The following is a 10833-nucleotide window of genomic DNA, read 5'->3' as shown; positions in this document are numbered from 1 at the left end:
GAGGGAGAGGGGGAGGAGGGAGGGAGCGAGGAGGGAGGGAGGAGGGAGGAGGGAGGGAGCGAGGAGAGAGGGAGGGAGTAGAAGTCTGAGAGGGGGAGGAGAAAAGCTTTCTCTTTCAGAGGAAATCCCCCCTCGAGGCTTTTCTTTGCTCTCTCTCTCTCTCTCTCTCTCTCTCTCTCTCTCTCTCTCTCTCTCTCTCTCTCTCTCTCTCTCTCTATCACATACTCCAGCACACCCACAGACACAATATGCCTCATGGAGCGACCACAGCATGCCAGTTGCCACACACTCGGTGGACGTGCACGATGCTGTGTGTGTAACACAGACGCTCAGTGAGCGTGTGCACGTCCCGCGCTGTCGTGTGTGTGAGCGTGCACACGCCGTCATGTGTGTGAGCGTGCACGCGCTGTCGTGTGTGTGAGCGTGCACACGCTGTCATGTGTGTGAGCGTGCACACGCTCCGTCATGTGTGTGAGCGTGCACACGCTGTCATGTGTGTGAGCGTGCACACGCTCCGTCATGTGTGTGAGCGTGCACACGCTGTCATGTGTGTGAGCGTGCACACGCCGTCCATGTGTGTGAGCGTGCACGCGCTGCAGACACCCTCTCTGCCCCCGGCAGCAGAGATCAGGACGCAGCCCCTCGGTCGAGGCCTCTTTCTTTCTACTTGAATCACCGTGAGCTTTATGAATGCTAAGTCAGTCTTCCTCCTCTCTCCTCTTCCTCCCAGACTTCCACTGTCTGCTCCCGGCTCTCTCATTTCCTCTCCTCAGCGATTGTCTTCCTGTCCAGTCTTTGACAACAGAGGCCGCTTCCCTGCAGAGGTGCTGTGCACGGCGCCGGCGTGCGTCCGCGTAGTCCTGAGGAATGCAGGGGTTACACCCTCTGGTCCACTTTCTACATCTGGAATTGGAGTCGGAAGATGTCTCGTGCATGAAACCAAAGACCTGCTGCAAGGAGCGAGGTTCATCACCGAGACATTCCTCCTGGAGAAGAGATGGTTTACTTCAGCCTGAGAGAGAGAGAGAGAGAGAGAGAGAGAGAGAGAGAGAGAGAGAGAGAGAGAGAGAGAGAGAGAGAGAGAGAGAGAGAGAGAGAGAGAGAGAGACTCATCCTCCGTCTGTTTATTCGTTTAAATTCCAGACGTAGAATCCGTGGTGCGTTCAGGAGGAGAGAGAGCAGCACTTCTCTCCATCATAAGTGTGTTTATGTGCATGCGTCCAGGTGAAGCTGGAATATGAGCGCTGCGTCTCTGCAGCATTCCTCACATGTTATTCTTTCACAGAGAGAAAGTCATGATAACTTCTCCCTCACACTGCTCAACACGATTATGGAGGAGAGGTTTTGGAAATGTGGAACACGTTCTCCGGTTTCTCTTCATTTCCATCTCTCCTTCTCATCATGGCTTCTCGGCCTCCTTTGTCCTCACACACACGTCTTCCACTAGAAGATCCCTGGTGTGTTATCCCGTCATCAGACTGTACTTAATGTCCACTTAAAGGTCACGTGAGTGACTGCAGACCATACAAGGTTTTTGGTCCAATGCCAACATAAATATCTGAACTTTTCCAGCAGAAACAAGCTGTAAACATCACTGACGTGTTAGTAGAAGTTGCTTGTTGACGTCCCGCTGTGTTACGCCTGTGTGTCTGGCAACCTGTTGCCTGCAAGAGCAACATTTTCTCTCCTTCAGCTCTCAGGAAGTATCAGAAGCTTCAGCTGTGTGTGACTGTGTGTGTGTTTGCTGTTTGGACAAAAAGCTCCCGTGAGTTTGTTTTCACAACAACAGCTGCAGTCATTTGATTCATATAGAAATACTGACGCTGTAACAATGAGTTAACTCTATCAGCCACTAGGTGTTTGATGAGGACGTGTTGCTGGAGGACTTCACGTGACATCACGCACATCTTTCACATTTCATCGTCACTTATTCACCCACACATGCGGCAATACGATATCTCCAATAACAATAGAGTAAGATATCGTTGACGAGGTCGACAGTATCGGCTCTTCGTGGGAAAGTAGGCCGCGCTGCTTTTCTTCCCCTCGTCGTCGAGGTCTGGACTTCCAGACGGTCTGCCGAGCAGCAATGAAAGCATCCTGACACTCAGGCGTGATCCCTGCTTCATGGAAACCAGACGGGCGCGTGAGTCACGGGACGCTGTGATAGGACGCTGTGATAGGACGCTGTGATAGGACGCTGTGATAGGACGCTGTGATAGGACGCGCTCACACGACGCAGACATAAACACGGGTCGGTACGCACCGAGGGAACCAGACGCAGAAATGTACACAGAGATAGAGAGCCGGGGCCGCAGTCCGGAAGCGAGCAGCGACACACCCACACGGCTTCATTAAGCAGCCGAATAAACATGCACATGTACTGCAATGTCTTCAGTAACACACACACACACACACACACACACACACAGCAGGATGAGACCCTCAGCCCTCTGTCCTCCCTCCTCCTCCTCTCATTCCTTTCCAGCGGGTGGGAGCCCCCCGAGGCCGCAGAGCCGGACCCCTTCAGTGATTTACTTCAGACCAGCACCTCCCATGCAGGCCGAGGCCGGCGGGCCGGCGGGTTGTGAAGCATGACTCACGGTGAGCGCACACGCTAATATCCTCATTAAGGAACGGGAAAACACAAGCGGCCCTCTGGGCGCTGGACCCCCGCGTGCCTGCTGGGATCCATTACCGGACTGTGTTTGCTCTCCGGGGTTCTTGAGCTTCATGCGGCGCAGGTTGTTTTGATTCAGCACAAAGGGGAGAGGAGCAGTGCGAGCATCGATAATTCATATCCTGCTCTTGGACGCGTCCCAAACGGAGCGGCAGGATTATGAACCGTCTGTGCGGTGGCGGCCTGCAGGCTTCGGGCTGTAATCACTCTTGTCTTGATGAAAGAGGAAAAGAGAAGACAAAGACTTCTCTTTCTCTCGTCCCTGTTCCCAGGCGGAGCGGCCTTATCGCCGTCTGGAGATCTGCTGCTGAGACTGTGACGTCATTTCCTGCCCGACCCGGTCCATCCAGACTGAGGGCCTGGGCTTTTTATGGGTTTTTATTCTTTCAACAGACAGAAGGGACACAAGTACTTCTCCTGAGTTGACGCCTGCCTCCTGCACAGATGTTTCCTGGGTGTTTACCAGATGATCTGAGGCTCGTTGTGAGTGGCATGTCACGTCTGTGTCAGGCTCAGGAGAAGATACGGCTCTTGTTGAGGAAAGATGTGCATTCAAGGACATTCCAGCAGCGTTAGTGGGGCTCTGCATGTGTGTGTGTGTGTGTGTGTGTGTGTGCTTGTCTTTCATTGTTCCTTCAGGTGCCGGTGGGCGATGCATTGCGACATTAAATGCTCCCAAATGTTCTATTTCCTTGTAGTTGTAAATTGGACTTCTGCATGTCCTGCTCTATATTTAGAGCTAATGAAAGACAGGCAGAGCGGCTCGCTGCACTTTGAATTGTTTTCCATCTGTCCCTCTTTAACTGCTTTGTTCCTGCTGAGACGTTATAATGAGACAACTCGCTCCGGGATACAAATACAGGATCTCTCATTTCTCAAAGATCTCTTTCTTACTAAATAATAAAAAGGCAACAAACCTAAATGTTGATAAATTATTAATAACAGAACATGTTTTGAAAGAATTAGGGACTCATTCATTGTAGAAAAGTTGTGTGAGTTGCAAACTGATGAAAACCATCCTGCCAACACGCTGCAGTATGTTTACTGTATAAATATTCATTACAATCCTGATGTTCATCACACAATCATGTTTGCAGCAAATCCTCGGTATAAACTATAAATCCCTTTCTGGAAAACAAAGCGCGTTGCCAGTGAATCCCACTGCAGAGCTGAGCGCATCTCCCGCTGCAGGATGCACGTGCACGCTGCAGGATGCACGTGCACGCTGCAGGATGCACCGTGCACGCTGCAGGATGCACCGTGCATCATGCAGGAGAGGAGCGACGCAGTAAAGACTTCACAAACTGAAAACATCTTTTCCAAAGCTGGAAAGAACAAAGCGAGTGTGTTCTATATGCATGTGAAGGCTCAAGTGGGTCATCATCTATGAAGTGTGTGTGGTTTAGTGACGTCACGTCCATGTAATACAGCGCAGAGGGACACACCGTGACTTTGTTTTAAAGTGTAATTGTGTATCTTCCATCAAGCTTTAGCTGAACAGCACGAGACGCTGTGTTGATAGTCATCATCGCTGGACTCTCCTGCTCCAGACAGAGCAGCCATGTCATGTGTTGGTCCCTTTCTGTCCTGATGGGCGTCCCGCCGAGAGGCCCCGCCCCCTGCCGAAGGGCCCCGCCCCCTGCCGAGGGGCCCCGCCCCCCGCTGGCCGCTGCTGGTGCTGGTCCAGAGTAGGAAGCAGGTGCTGAACTCACAACACAGACGAGTTGGAGAGAGAGTCGCTGAGGAATGTGTGAAGCTGGAGGCTCAGCAGCGTTCCTCTGCCTCCACGAGTCTCTGACTGAAACATGCTGCAGCCGCGCTGGCGACCTCGTGAGGATGAAATGCACATTACACACAAGCAGATGGGGGGATGGTCCACTTCAGCCATTTTGGGACATCTCATCTTGTCTTCCTCAAGCTCTTCATCATACGACACAGAGAGGAAAGGAAGGAACTAGAAAACATCGTGTGGTTGTTAATATTTACAAGATGGTTACCGAGTTGACTTCAAACCTTTTAAGTGACTCGATTAGTTTAATCTGTTGTTGTGGCTATAAGCGGTTTGCCCCAATGTCATGATGTCATCAGTACGTTCAGTCTGCATGATAGCAGCATGTTGATTTGACAAAGTAAATACTAAAATATGATTTAATAACGTGCATAGAGTTATTATTATATAACTTGCTCACATTCTGTTACCAGATGAGTGCAACATGCTGAAGTTTAGTTAGCGTTCATCCAAAAGGTACTTTCAGTGATGAGGGGACACGTGTACATAATGTGTACATAATGTGTACATAATGTGTACATAATGTGAACATATTGTGTACATATTGTGTACATATTGTGTACATAATGTGAACATATTGTGTACATATTGTGTACATATCGTGTACATAATGTGAACATATTGTGTACATATTGTGTACATATTGTGTACATATCGTGTACATATTGTGTACATATTGTGTACATATCGTGTACATATTGTGTACATATTGTCATTGAGATTCAGATTCTAAAAAATAAACATTCACCGAAATCCTGAAACAACTGGTGCTGCCGGGGAGGGACTGCTGCACACACACACACACACACACACACACACACACACACACACACACACACACACAGTGTTGTTTCAGGTGGACAACAGGTGTGTGTGTGAGAGAAAAGAGCAGCTATGAGAAGACATCTTGCTCCTCCTCCTATTTGTTTAAACTCTTTATGTTTTGCCTTTTCACCCTGAACAGAAATAAATAACAAACAACAACAACAGCCAGAGGGTCAGCTGGTTGCTCTGTCCTCTCAACGACACGACGAGTCCTGAGGAGCATTCAAGCTTTCTCCTTCAGGACGAGTCCCACCCTCCTGCTGCCTCCTGACAGACCGTCAGCACTCCTTTGTGTCAGCTGTTTCCTCTCCGTCTCCGTTTCTCCTCAACGTGTCTTCAGGCCTCCTGGTCCTGCAGCTCTGTGTCCTCTGATTCATGCTCCTCCCAGCTGGACTCGCTGTGTTCATGTTGTTTGATAGTCCTGAGCTGAGTCACTGAGGATCTCTCCTGTGCATTTCTGCATCATCACTCCTCCTTGTTTCACAGTTCATTGGTCTCTTTCTTGTAATTCTGCTCTGTTTCTTACTCAACTCTTGTATTTCCTCGGGTTGGATAATCTCATCCTTGTGGTTTTCCTCTTGTCTGCTTTGATGCTATTCCTATTCCTTTGAGGCGAGTGCGCTGGTGTTCAACTGGTCTGTTTCTCTGAGTCTTCCCCTCCCTCTTTGGCTTGTGGCCGTGGTTGCAGCAGATGTTCTGGCTGACCATGAAGCCATGAAGTCATGAAGCCATGAAGCCATGAAGCCATGAAGTCATGAAGCCATGAAGTCATGAAGCCATGAAGCCATGAAGCCATGAAGCCATGAAGCCATGAAACCATGAAGTCATGAAGCAATGAAACCATGAAACCATGAAGCCATGAAGTCATGAAGCCATGAAGCCATGAAGTCATGAAGCTATAAAGTCATGAAGTCATGAGTCATGAAGACATGAAGACATGAAGCTATAAAGTCATGAAGTCATGAGTCATGAAGACATGAAGACATGAAGCTATAAAGTCATGAAGCCATGAGTCATGAAGACATGAAGACATGAAGCTATAAAGTCATGAAGCCATGAAGTCATGAAGCCATGAAGTCATGAAGTCATGAAGCCATGAAGCTATAAAGTCATGAAGTCATGAAGCCATGAAGTCATGAAGTCATGAAGCTATAAAGTCATGAAGTCATGAGTCATGAAGACATGAAGCCATGAAGTCATGAAGCCATGAAGCCATGAAGTCATGAAGCTATAAAGTCATGAAGCTATGAAGCCATGAAGCCATGAAGTCATGAAGCTATAAAGTCATGAAGCTATGAAGACATGAAGTCATGAAGTCATGAAGCTATAAAGTCATGAAGCTATGAAGTCATGAAACCATGAAGCCATGAAGCCATGAAGTCATGAAGCTATAAAGTCATGAAGCTATGAAGTCATGAAACCATGAAGCCATGAAGCCATGAAGTCATGAAGCTATAAAGTCATGAGTCATGAAGCCATGAAGCCATGAAGTCATGAAGTCATGAAGCCATGAAGTCATGAAGCCATAAAACCATAAAGTCATGAAGCCATGAAGTCATGAAGCCATGAAGTCATGAAGTCATGAAGCCATGAAGCCATGAAGTCATGAAGTCATGAAGCCATGAAGTCATGAAGCCATGAAGCCATGAAGTCATGAAGTCATGAAGCCATGAAGCCATGAAGCCATGAAGTCATGAAGCCATGAAGCCATGAAGTCATGAAGCCATGAAGCCATGAAACCATGAAGTCATGAAGCTATAAAGTCATGAGTCATGAAGTCATGAAGCCATGAAGCAATGAAGCCATGAAGCCATGAAGTCATGAAGCCATGAAGTCATGAAGTCATGAAGCCATGAAGCCATGAAACCATGAAGCCATGAAGTCATGAAGTCATGAAGCCATGAAACCATGAAGTCATGAAACCATGAAGTCATGAAGCAATGAAACCATGAAGTCATGAAGTCATGAAGCCATGAAGCCATGAAGTCATGAAGTCATGAAGTCATGAAGTCATGAAGCCATGAAACCATGAAGTCATGAAGCCATGAAGTCATGAAGCTATAAAGTCATGAAGCCATGAAGTCATGAAGTCATGAAGTCATGAAGCCATGAAGCCATGAAGCCATGAAGCCATGAAGTCATGAAGCCATGAAGTCATGAAGTCATGAAGTCATGAAGCCATGAAGCCATGAAGCCATGAAGCCATGAAGCCATGAAGTCATGAAGTCATGAAGCCATGAAACCATGAAGTCATGAAACCATGAAGTCATGAAGCAATGAAACCATGAAGTCATGAGTCATGAAGCTATGAAGTCATGAAACCATGAAGTCATGAAACCATGAAGCCATGAAACCATGAATTCATGCAAACACGCCGTGCAGCCTTCAGCGGTGGGTCCACATGAACACATGAAGTCCACATGAACAGGACCAACATGCACAGCAGCACACGCCAGATGTTTCTCTGTTGAACAACTGAACAATTAGTCGTCACTTCCACCTGCACTACCTGCACTACCTGGACCACTGTTTCCTGTTTCCTGTTTCCTGTTTCCTCATGTCTTCTGGTCTCTCTTTATATTCATCTTTTCACATCTAGCTTGAAAAGAAGTACGAAGAAGAATCCGGCTCCAAATTCCATACATGAGAATGTACACGGCACTAAAGCTGCTTCTGAAGGAGCTCAGGATGAAAGCTGATGGTCATGAACTTCACATGTTTCTTTAAGCTGAAGCTAGTTTTATCTTTTTAGGAGAGCAGGATGATGTTTAATTAATATTTTATCTTGCTTAATTTCATCCTTCCGTTGCAGTAGAGTGGATTGTGACGTGCACAGTGCTATGAAACAGTTGTGTGAAACAAATGAAAAGACTGTCATGAAGGTGCACTTTTATGCAGAAGGTATCAGGGTTATATTAATAATTACTTTGGTGCACCAGCGCACCATAAAGATGTGGAGCGTTTGATCTGGTGATATGATGATGAAATAGTTGTACCAGTTAAAATATTTTATATGACTTCAACATGAAGAATCCTAATATCTTTATAATAAAATAACATACAGTTCAGACATTTAAACATTTAAGTAGAGTCACAAAAGTGAGACTGCGAACAAAGTGCCCAAAAACTACATGTTCAATATAGAATACACAATATATGACAATATACACGACATACTACACACAACCAGTCAGGCCTTGTATGGACTTCCTTCCTGGAGAGTGCAGTGTCCATGTCAGACCACTAGGGGTCATGTTTCATCAACAGTCACACTCGCGTTGTGTGTGACGGGAGGAGTGTGTGCTTCTCTCTGCTCAGCGCTACACAACACGTCCTGACTGAACGCAGCGCCACGGCCCACAGAAACAACCTGGACCAAGCAGACACTGGAGGTGTGTGTGTGTGTGTGTGTGTGTGTGTGTGTGTGTGTGTGTGTGTTTCCTGCTGCAGGTGAAGGCCGTCACCTCCAGGGTGAATGGATCCAGATGTGACCCTCTGCTCACCTGCCTCCTTGTAAGGTAGTATTAGTATCCACAGACCAGAAAACATCTGGCTGGCAGGGCACACACACGCACACACACACACACACACACACACACACACTGTCTTCAAAGACAGACTCCCCTGGTTTGACAACATGGAGTCTGCTTTCAAATCTGGGTTTGCTCTCAACTCCTCAGCAGGTCATGTGGTCATATTGTTAATCATCTCAGTGTAAAGACACTTCAAGTGTGTGTGTGTGTGTGTGTGTGTGTGTGTGTGTGTGTGTGTGTGTGTGTGTGTGTGTGTGTGTGTGTGTGTGTGTGTGTGTGTGTGCAGCTGTTTAAGCTTGCAGGGACATTGGCAGCAAAGAGCCTCGCCTCAGAGCATGTTTACCTTCGTGCACACAAACACACACAGGAAGTGCTCTGAACGGGTCACCCACACACACACACACACACAGACACACACACACACACGCACACAATGCACGCTGCCCGTGGAAAGACTCTGCAGTGATCAAACACTCGGTGCTGCATCGATCTCTCCTCCAACTCAACCTTTACGAGCTCGACTCAACAACCAGAAGAAGATCTCTTGTTTCCAGCGAGCTCGTTGTGTCACTGCTGTTACGTCACGTCGTTATTTAACAATTTAAAAACAACTTTGTGGGTGTGTGCGTGTGTCCTTTGATGGGTTTATTGACACACAGACTGGGATTGTAATGCTTTCTGTTCTAGGAAACAAAAAAGCTTTTATGTGGTGAATGTCACGCAGCATCAGTTAAAAAGGAGAAGCAAAAAAACACAACTAATAATAGAAAAGCCAGGATTAATATAGCCACGGCCTCAGAAATAAGCCCAATACAACTGCAGATGGTTGTGTTCAACCCAGGGACAGAACAATAGATTGTGTATTTTATGGTTTTTTGTTGTATTGTAGTTAAACTTTGAATTGATATCAATGAATAGCAGCGCATATCGCTTCATGTCTGAAGAGGATTCATCGGGTTTAAGCCGCTTTACCTTCTACGCAAAGAAACACAAAATAAAAGTGAAGATCTATCTTTGTTGAGTTAAAAAACATAATAATTAAGGAGCACAAAGGAGTGAAAGCTTAATTACACTTCATGAATAAGCCATAGATGCTCTGACAGCTCGAGGCACAAAGGAACTGAAATGAAGAGCCGGACCTCTTCACTGAGGCAGCTGCACCACCGACAGGCCACAGGACAGGAGAGGTCGTGACCTTCAGCCTCCATGACTCAACATATCCCACCAGGTCACACACACACACACACACACACACACACACACACATCAATGTCAGTGGCCAACAGGTGGGCTCCTTGATGGAAGACAGATTCCTGGACAGGAAGTCAGTGAAACTCTGTCTTTGTGGAGGTTGACCGGCACGCAGGTCGGTCATGTGACCTCCAGGATCAACCGACCCAGCTGCCTTCTGTCTGACGGCGTCAGTCGTGTCCTCTTTACGTCTGACACAACGAGCTGAAGCTTCACGTCACATGTTTAATAAAGTGAGTGTTCTTCTGGGAGGAACTCCTTCTGGACGTTCAAACATCAGGAGAAGAGAAAAGTCAAAAGAAAACCTGCTTGCTGAGATATGAAAAGATGTGGAAGCTGCGATCATCTTCAAAGCCTTGAAAGAGCATCCGATGCTTCTTCTCAGACCTCAGCAGCTGAGCTGATGGAGCTCATGGAGACATCTGCTGAAGAGACTCAACAACTTCTCAATCAGCGACTTCTCCTGCAGCTGAAGAGCAACCAAACCTCCAAGAAGATCCAAAACCACAACGTCACTAACGACATGATCACACGTGTTGACGCCACACCGGTTGAGAAGCTTTACATCAAGTTATCAGCTCTGATCAGAGATGATGAGAGGAGTATTAACTATATATACATACTGTGAAGCGTTCATGTTGGAAGAGTTTGAGCTCACAGAATGAGTCATGAGGTTATTGTGACTCTAACAGCAGCTGGTATGGAGATGTGTATTAAATATTAACACCAGCAGCACAGGAAGCGTCATCTCAGTG

Source organism: Clinocottus analis, unplaced genomic scaffold (genome assembly GCF_023055335.1).
Source record: "Clinocottus analis isolate CAN_PGR_092001 unplaced genomic scaffold, fCliAna1.0.p SCAF_3, whole genome shotgun sequence".
NCBI lineage: Eukaryota > Metazoa > Chordata > Actinopteri > Perciformes > Cottidae > Clinocottus > Clinocottus analis.
This window is presented reverse-complemented; position numbering follows the sequence as displayed.